This window comes from Corylus avellana, chromosome 9, assembly GCF_965113065.1.
Source record: "Corylus avellana chromosome 9, dhCorAvel1.hap1.2, whole genome shotgun sequence".
Lineage (NCBI taxonomy): Eukaryota > Viridiplantae > Streptophyta > Magnoliopsida > Fagales > Betulaceae > Corylus > Corylus avellana.
In genome coordinates this window covers 11,819,143-11,827,420 of record NC_142498.1, presented here as the reverse complement: position 1 = coordinate 11,827,420, position 8,278 = coordinate 11,819,143, and the positions used below count along the sequence as shown (strand labels likewise).

Genomic DNA, 8,278 nt, shown 5'->3' with positions numbered 1-8,278 from the left:
ACGATGTTATTACTTTAGAAATTTTTTTTATTTTTTTTTCATTTAAAAAAAAATGACTACATAAGAGAAAAATTAGGGCAAAGTTATGTCTCTATCTTTCTAAAAGTTTACCATCCAATGACAAATACAACAACAAGAAATCTTTTTTTGGCAAGAGATTAGAGCACTGCAATTTGTCATTATTACGAAGAAAAATACAATTTTTTTTTATAAAAAAAATACCAAATACAAAAAGGACCACATACGATATTATTACTTTAGAATTTTTTTATTTTTTTTTATTTTTTTATTTTTTAAAAAAAAAATGAGTACATAAGAGAAAAATTAGGTCAAAGTTATGTCTTTATCATTCTTCTAAAAGTTTACTATCCAATGCCAAATACAAGAACAAAAAATCTTTTTTGAAGAGATTAGAACACTAGCAGCAGATGCCTTATATGCTACTCACTTCCCTATTTTAGGGAAAATTTTTAAAAAACCACAAAAACCACCAAATTTTAAAACAACATCTAGACATTTATCTATAGTATAAATATAAATTTATACTATATCTATAGTAATATATTACATATATTACTCAATTACTAATATACATACTTAATTTACATAACTAATTTTTAGTAATAAATTAATATATATTTGTGTATTATATATTGTTGTGCAAATTTTAATTACTCGCAAATGCACGAATCGTTTGCAATAAAGGGTTTTGCAAGTGTGAGGTCGATCCCACAGAGAATTGTGTTTTTGAAAACAATTTTTATCTAAACTAATTAAATCCTAACCTAGTTCTAAAAGATTTTTGAAATTGAAAACAAAATAAAATAAAATTAATCAAAAGATAAATACTAAAGTTTCAGAATTCACATTCACCAAATCAAAGCACACATTATTATGTTTGTTCATACATCCGAATTTCAATAAAATCCTATGCATGTTCTTCTTTCTTTCTTTTTTTTATAAAAATAACCGATTGAAAGATTCAATAAATCCATCAATTATGCAAATCACAATGCATATCCAACTTAAATCAAAATCATCCAATGTATCCGTTTGATTAACAAAAGACAATGGATATCCAATTTAAATTGAAAGATGCATGTATCTGTTGGATAAAACACACTGAATATCCAACTTTGGCATAAATGTTAATCTAAACACTCAATTATAAGAACTTAATAAAATAATTTAATTGAAATGAACCTGTATTACACTAAACGTCGGAATTGTACAAACAAAACATAAAAATATGCAAACAAATGAATGGCAAGGCTTCATCTTCAACCTTAGTTGAAGGTTTAGCCTCTTGTGACAAAAGGAATCATAAAGAAACTAGTTAACTTCATTAAAATCAAATAACTTACAAAAGAATTCGTGTTCAGAGCTATAAAAACCCAGAAAACACGAAATGACAAAGAACAGCGCCCCCTAGCGCGCCTCCGTCCGTTTCCCTAGAAAAATATGGTATTTATAACCCTAATTTAAGGTTTCAGGGCTTCCAGGTCGGACGAGTGCGCTCGATCGCACTCGAGCATGCTTGACTTCTCCTACAGCGCAGCGCTCGCGCACTGATGGACTGCTTGTGGGCATGTATGCACTCAAGCGTAAGACTTCTGCGATCGAGCATATATGCGCTCGAGCTTAGGAGTGTGCGCTCAATCCTACTTCCTCAGATGACTATTTTTCCAACCTTCTTCCACAATCTGCATTTTTCACCTTAAAGTCGTAGTTTTCTCTTAGCAACCTGCAAAACACTAAAATACCAAAACTAACATGAAACGTCAAATTAGAACACAGCTAGAGGATTAATATATGTAAATTAAAGGGCTCAAATATATAATATTTGGCACTCATCATAAATATATATATGAACGAGCTAACGAGTCAGGCAAACGAATCGGTCAAGCTTTAAACGAGCTGAGCTCGTGAGCCCCTATTGAGTTTTCTTGAACGAGTAGGGTATATATCATTTACTAATTGAACGGGTTTGTACAGTATCGAGTAACTCGAGTCAACTTAAACCGAACGGGTTGTCGAACAGACTGGTTTATTTACATCTCTAGTTAAGGCACTCAATATTTTTAAGTATTGTTCATATTTTTTGTCAAAAATAATAATAATAATAATAATAATAATAATTGATATAAAAAAGTTAAAAAAAAAATATTAAAAAGTTAAAAAAAAAAAATTATAGTTATTTTTTATTTAAATAATAATAAAAAGTAAACAATATAATATAAAAAATAAAACATTTTGTTAATTTTTTTATAAAAACAAAATGTAAAATAATATTGAGAGAGTGAAAGGGAGTTAAAAGAAACAATTCCATAGACCCACGTACAACCACTTACAATAATTAATAAAAAAGAAACCACTAGAACCCCTACATAGTCATAACTTAACCACTCATTACCATAAAAAAGAAGATTTTTTGAAGTGTCTACACTAACACATTTTTTGCCATGTTATTAATTACTGATGTGGTAATTACTACCACGTCAAGAAAAACTTTATTAAGGTGTTAAATTTGCCACGTCAACAATTATTGACGTGTGAAAATGACACGTCAATAATTATTGACGTGCCATTATTTCACCCGTTAAAAATTAATTAATTAAGAATATTAATTATTTGTTTTTTTTTTAAAAAAAAATTAGATAACAAAATTTAATTGGTATATATATATATATATATATATATATATATATATATATATATATCACGTTTTCAATATTGTAGGAGTATTATAAACTAAAAAATTAAAGTGTTTTTTAGTATTAACAATCTAGAATATTAATACATATATGTATTATCTTAGTCTAATTAAGTATATAGTATTTTTTTTTAAAAAAAAGTGATCATATAATTTTCTCTTATTATTTTCAATATATTTTCTGGACGTATCAAATGCAACACGTCAATAATTTCTTGATGTGTCACATTTTGACACGTCAATAATTATTGACGTGCCATTATTTAACACGTCAAAAATTAATTAATTAATAATATTAATTATTTGTTTTAAAAAAATATTAGGTAACAAAATTTAATTGGTACCTATATATGTGTATAATTATATCATTGTAGTTTAGGGTTTTCTTTCTCTCTATATATAATGATTATTTTAATTAGAATTAAATATTAGATAAAAAAATGTAATTGGTACCTATATTAGGTAACAAAATTTAATTGGTATATGTATAATTATATATATACATGTATAATTATACCATATTCAAAATTTAATTGGTGCCTATATTAGGTAACAAAGTTTAATTGGTATATGTATAATATATATGTATAATTATACCTGATTCAAAATTTAATTGGTATATATATATATATATTGTAACATCTCTACTCCAAGTGGTATGATATTGTCCGCTTTGGGCCAAGCCCGCACAGTTTTATTATTTGGTTTACCCCCAAAGGGCCTCAAACCATTTAGAGAGAGTAAATTTCATATAAACACATCATCTTTTCCATATTGATATAGCCCTCCGTATGTTGATAGAGAAATTCATCAAGAATGGGAAACTAGTCGATTTCTTAGGAGAGCAAAGGAATTAGCAGGAAAACAACCGAAGGGCCAACCCCAGGATCGACAGCTACAAGAATACAGTCCTTGGGAATACCCTCCGCGGGAGCAACGTTGAGAGGATCGTCCTCGAGAACATCGTCACCGAGGCAATAACAGAGATCGGGTGAGACAACCATGATATAATGGGGAAAGGGGAGCTGATCACTAACAGGAGAGAAGTAGGAGCTGATGTCAGGAAGAAGTGAAGAATCAAGGCTCCATACCCCAAATCTGAATGATCGTGGGAGGATTCGGAGGCGGGGGTGAGTCTAATTCCTCAAGGAAGGCTTACGCCCGACTAGCAAAAGATTGGGAGTCCAATTCCTAACGGGCGAGTCACTATAGGACGTACATTATTAGTAGTGTGGGCCACCCGAGGTTAGACTCGGTCGGGCTGCTAGTGCTATGGATGGTAGCGTACAATAGTCGAGGCACCAACATTGTATTACAGGTCCCTCGAGACAGTGCCAACCTTGCTGAGAATTAGTAGTATCTCGGGTAGACCATATAGTTGAACCATCATTGATTCATATGATTATAGCATGTACGATACATATACTGCATTCATAGATAACTACCATACTTAAAATGTTGAATACTTTATCAAACGGAGTTCATCACTAAATGACATAGGTATTATGTGCATTATTACTCACTAAGTCTTTAAACTTACCCATTTATTTTTCCCCTTCCATTATGTATTATTGCGCGATTTAGCTAGCTTAGAGGAGGATGCCTTCGAACAACATATTGGTGGTGGCCCAGGATCTGATCCAGGACATTTTTTAGGATATGGACCCGGTTTGGCTCAAGTCCATGTGGGACGATGGATGAATTCCACGGGCAGAGATGATAAAGATTGTGATCATGCTAGCACTACTTAAACTTAGGTGTTGATTTTGTTATCATATGTTCAAACAAATGCTTATGGGTTGTAATATTTGATGATCAGTCTTTGACCAATACATTTGAAAGATTTATCTATGCTATGATGTTTTATCTTTACTCTGATTGTTATGATGGTAGTATTTAGTTATTGCTTTCTTATTCTAGTGGTTAAAAGTCTTCTATTGTATTCTCTATCTTAAGAGAGATTACGATCCCTGAGTCTTGTTCTATGAGGGACAAGGCTGGGAGGCGAACCATGGAGTCAATTATCAGTTAATTGATTTTCACGGGGCGTTACAAAGAGAGATACCATGCGGTTGGCGACGACGTCTAGCGTGGTGGGCGGCGGGCAACGATGGTGTTAGGAGGGTTTTGTTTTTAAGAATAAAAGAGAGTCAATCTTGTGTTTTGTTAACATGTGATTTTTTTATTCCATGTTGATGTGCCAGCTTCTAAATGGTGGGCACAAACAGGGGCAGAACTAGAAGTTTTAGTTTTGGGGGGGGGGGGGGGGGGGTAAAAACAATTTTTAAGGTCTATTTTAAAGAAAATAATTTTTTTTTTTTTGAAAAAGAAATTTTTTTTGGGGACCACCTTAGGCCTTGGGGGGCCTAGGCCCCCTAAGGGCTAATATGGTTCCGCCCCTGGGCACAAAACCCTTGGTTTGTGCCAAGATCGCACTGAAGTTATACTCCTGTTTGGAAATAGCCTTTGGCCTTTGTTTGGCTTTTTTTTTATCTTATTTTTTATTAATTAATTAATTAATTTTTTATTTTTAAGTAAGATTCGATTAATATGAAGAAAAAAAAGTTAGAATATTTATTATGAAAAGGTAAACAAATTTATTTTGAGTGATTTTTTTAGTTAAATAATTATAAAAAGTGATTAATATAATATAAAAATTAAGAATATTGAAAAATTAAATTTTTTGAGAAATTGTATTAGGCCATTTTTTGCCATTGCCAAACAGTGCCAATGGGGCTGTTTGCCATTGACTTGAAAAAGAAAAAAAAAGGCTTAGAATTGTAGCAAGATTTGATTAATGTGTGAAAAAATTAAGAATTTTTGATATGGAAAAGTAAAAAAAAATTAAAAAAAAAAATTGTTTTGTAGTAATTTTTTTATTTAAATAATAGTAAAATGTGATAGATGTGATGTAAAAAGTATGAATGTTAGAGTTGAATTTGGCATGAATAGTATGGAGTTTTTTTTTTTTGGTCCATTGGCAAACAACCCAAATGTGCTTAAGGCGAGGTTGGTGTTTGTTGTTGTTCTAGTGGTTGGAATGGCCAGGATCTAAACTCCATTCAACGTGTTATCTGTATGGGTCCAAACTCCGTTTACTCTACCATAATGTCGTTGCATTTTTTGGTGCTTTGTTCGCACCTGATTATATGTCTATAGTAAAACTAGCTATGAATATGCATGAGGGGGAAATATATAATTAGTGAAAGTTAATCCTTTAAGTAGGGCTTGTAAAAGATAAAAATCTCTAAGGGCTAACTCTCACTATTACGTTGTCCTAGTTATATAGTAATTATATAGCAATCTACTAAATATCACTATTCATATAAAAATGTTAAAAATGTTGAACTTAGAAAAAAAAATTTGAGAACTTATAAAAATGTTGAGTTTGTTAAGATCATTGAACAATGATTACTCAGTCCTCCTTCTCGAGAAGAATGATTATTCAGTCTTACACCTCATTATCTAGGAGAGGCCGAATTAACATGTTAATACAAACTTGTGTGTTCTTGTTTAAATCTTGCCATATTTCTCTTGAAGTTACAAGTTCAGGAGGTTTATTTGTTATTTGCTGTATAATTTTTTTTTTTTTTTTTTTGAAATTTACACAATAAATCCCAACAAGCTCCAACTTTGTTGCTGGTGCAGCTCCTTGCTTCCCTTCCCTTCATTACCACCAGTCACGAGGCGGGCTGAAGTTGGTAAGGGGTGTCTCCGCCGGACTTTACTAAGGAGGGTTCTGGTTGGGCCTTTCATGGGTCCAACTTTATCAGTCTTGGAACCGTGATACTGTGTTTCCCTATCGATCTTCTTCATTCTCTACCTCTTTATCCTTAAGTCATTGATTTTATGTTATTCTCATACATATGAAAAACACATGTATATATTTTGGTAGAAAGTGGTACGACTGTGTAAACTGTAATGTAATTTTTTAAATTTATTTTTTTTAGTTGGTAGTCTGTGACACATTTTCGTATATATTTCTCATGTAGAAACTGAAAGAAAGCAATAACAAAGGATGAGTGTTCTGCAGTGGCTGCTTGGTGCTCAAGTAGTTGCTCATGTCCAAGGAGTTGAGATTGGAAATCTTCAAGTGTCATTGATTTATCCTTTGTTAGCATGGAAAAAGTCATGACAAAAGGATTGTAGTTTGGACTAAGTCCGCCTATGATGTAGGAGATCAAGCCATCTTCTAAGATAGAATGGCCAACAATTGCTAGCTGATCTGATAGGGATTAGCCATGCGAATGAATGCAGTACAAGTCTTGGAACCTTGCCTCAAGTTCTGTAGCTGACGCCTCAATTGAGTGATATGGGAATGGGATGGAGATGCATAGTGAGTGGCCAATATTGACCATACTTGTGCTGATGTTTTGCAGCTATAAATCGTCGGTATAATCTGGGCAGTCACAGTTGTAATAAACCAACTGAGAATGCATTGGTCTTTCTTCTCCCAGAGAGTGTATTCTGGATTCAAGACTTTAGGTAGTGTCTTGTCAGAGGGTGCAAGAATGAACTTTCGTGGGCATGGCTCGGAGCCATCAACAATTCCCATCAAGCCATTGGTCTTTAGTATGGGTTCGAACTGAAATACCCATCCTAGATAATTGCTGTCATCCAATTTTGATTGACATAGGTGTGCAATATTGGGCATAGAGAAAGCAAGAGTAGAGGAGCTTGATTCGGCCATGGAGGAGTAAGAAGAAAAATATATAGAGAGGGTATATAGAGAAGGTGTTAACCAGGAGGCTCTGATACCATGAAAGAAAGCAAGAAAAAACTTGCTTTTGGGCGGAATAATCCCTGCTGCTTTCTCATTGAGCTTAAATAAAGAAGAGTTACAATTGTGGTTGATCACATCAAGCTAACAAGCTAATCTTGATGTGATAAGATAATAAACTAAGAGGGTTAATACAAAAGGGAGACTAATTACAAAAGAGAATTATCCACAAGAGATTTGGTAGAATTCATCTATTTGTATTTAATAACAATACCATAAGTAGGAGTTTCTGTAGAATTAGATAACTCATAAAAGAGAGGCTTGTCTGCAATCTCGTCCAGACGGGATTGCAGACGAGAGCAACCAGAGAGGCTCGTCTACAATCTCATCTAGACGAGATTGCAGACGAGAGGATCATTGGGAGTCACATAGAGACTCGTCTGCAATCTTGTCCAGACGCGATTGCAGACGCGCGATATGCTACTGCTCTTCCTTAACAGAAACCTGGTGATTGGGTTTTTTTGACTAGGTTGATTACAAAATGGTCACTTATGAAAAAAGATTGATGGAATGGCTAAAGGACACATAACAAGTTAGCGGGCTGAAATTGTTAGACTGGAAACATAACTAACAATATACAAGGTGAATATAGAGAATTAATATGTCCAAATCGGCTGCTGTTAAAGCTACATCGCAGAAGGGATAAGAATTTCTCTCTAAATATGTATCAGGTTGCCTTTGTTTTTGTTATTTTGCTTCTGCTCTTTTTTGTTTGTGGTTACAACAATACCAGTGGTAGTAAGATGATTTCCTTTATCTAGTATTGTGCACTCTGTATGAAACAT

At 33.0% G+C, this 8,278-nt stretch overlaps 1 protein-coding gene across 1 annotated transcript in view; it reads right to left on the bottom strand.

Moving 5' to 3' along the window:
- LOC132190461 (NADP-dependent malic enzyme) overlaps window positions 1-8,278 on the bottom strand; it is a 61,754-nt gene that overhangs the window by 18,287 nt on the left and 35,189 nt on the right. The gene's annotated exons all lie outside the window — the stretch shown is intronic.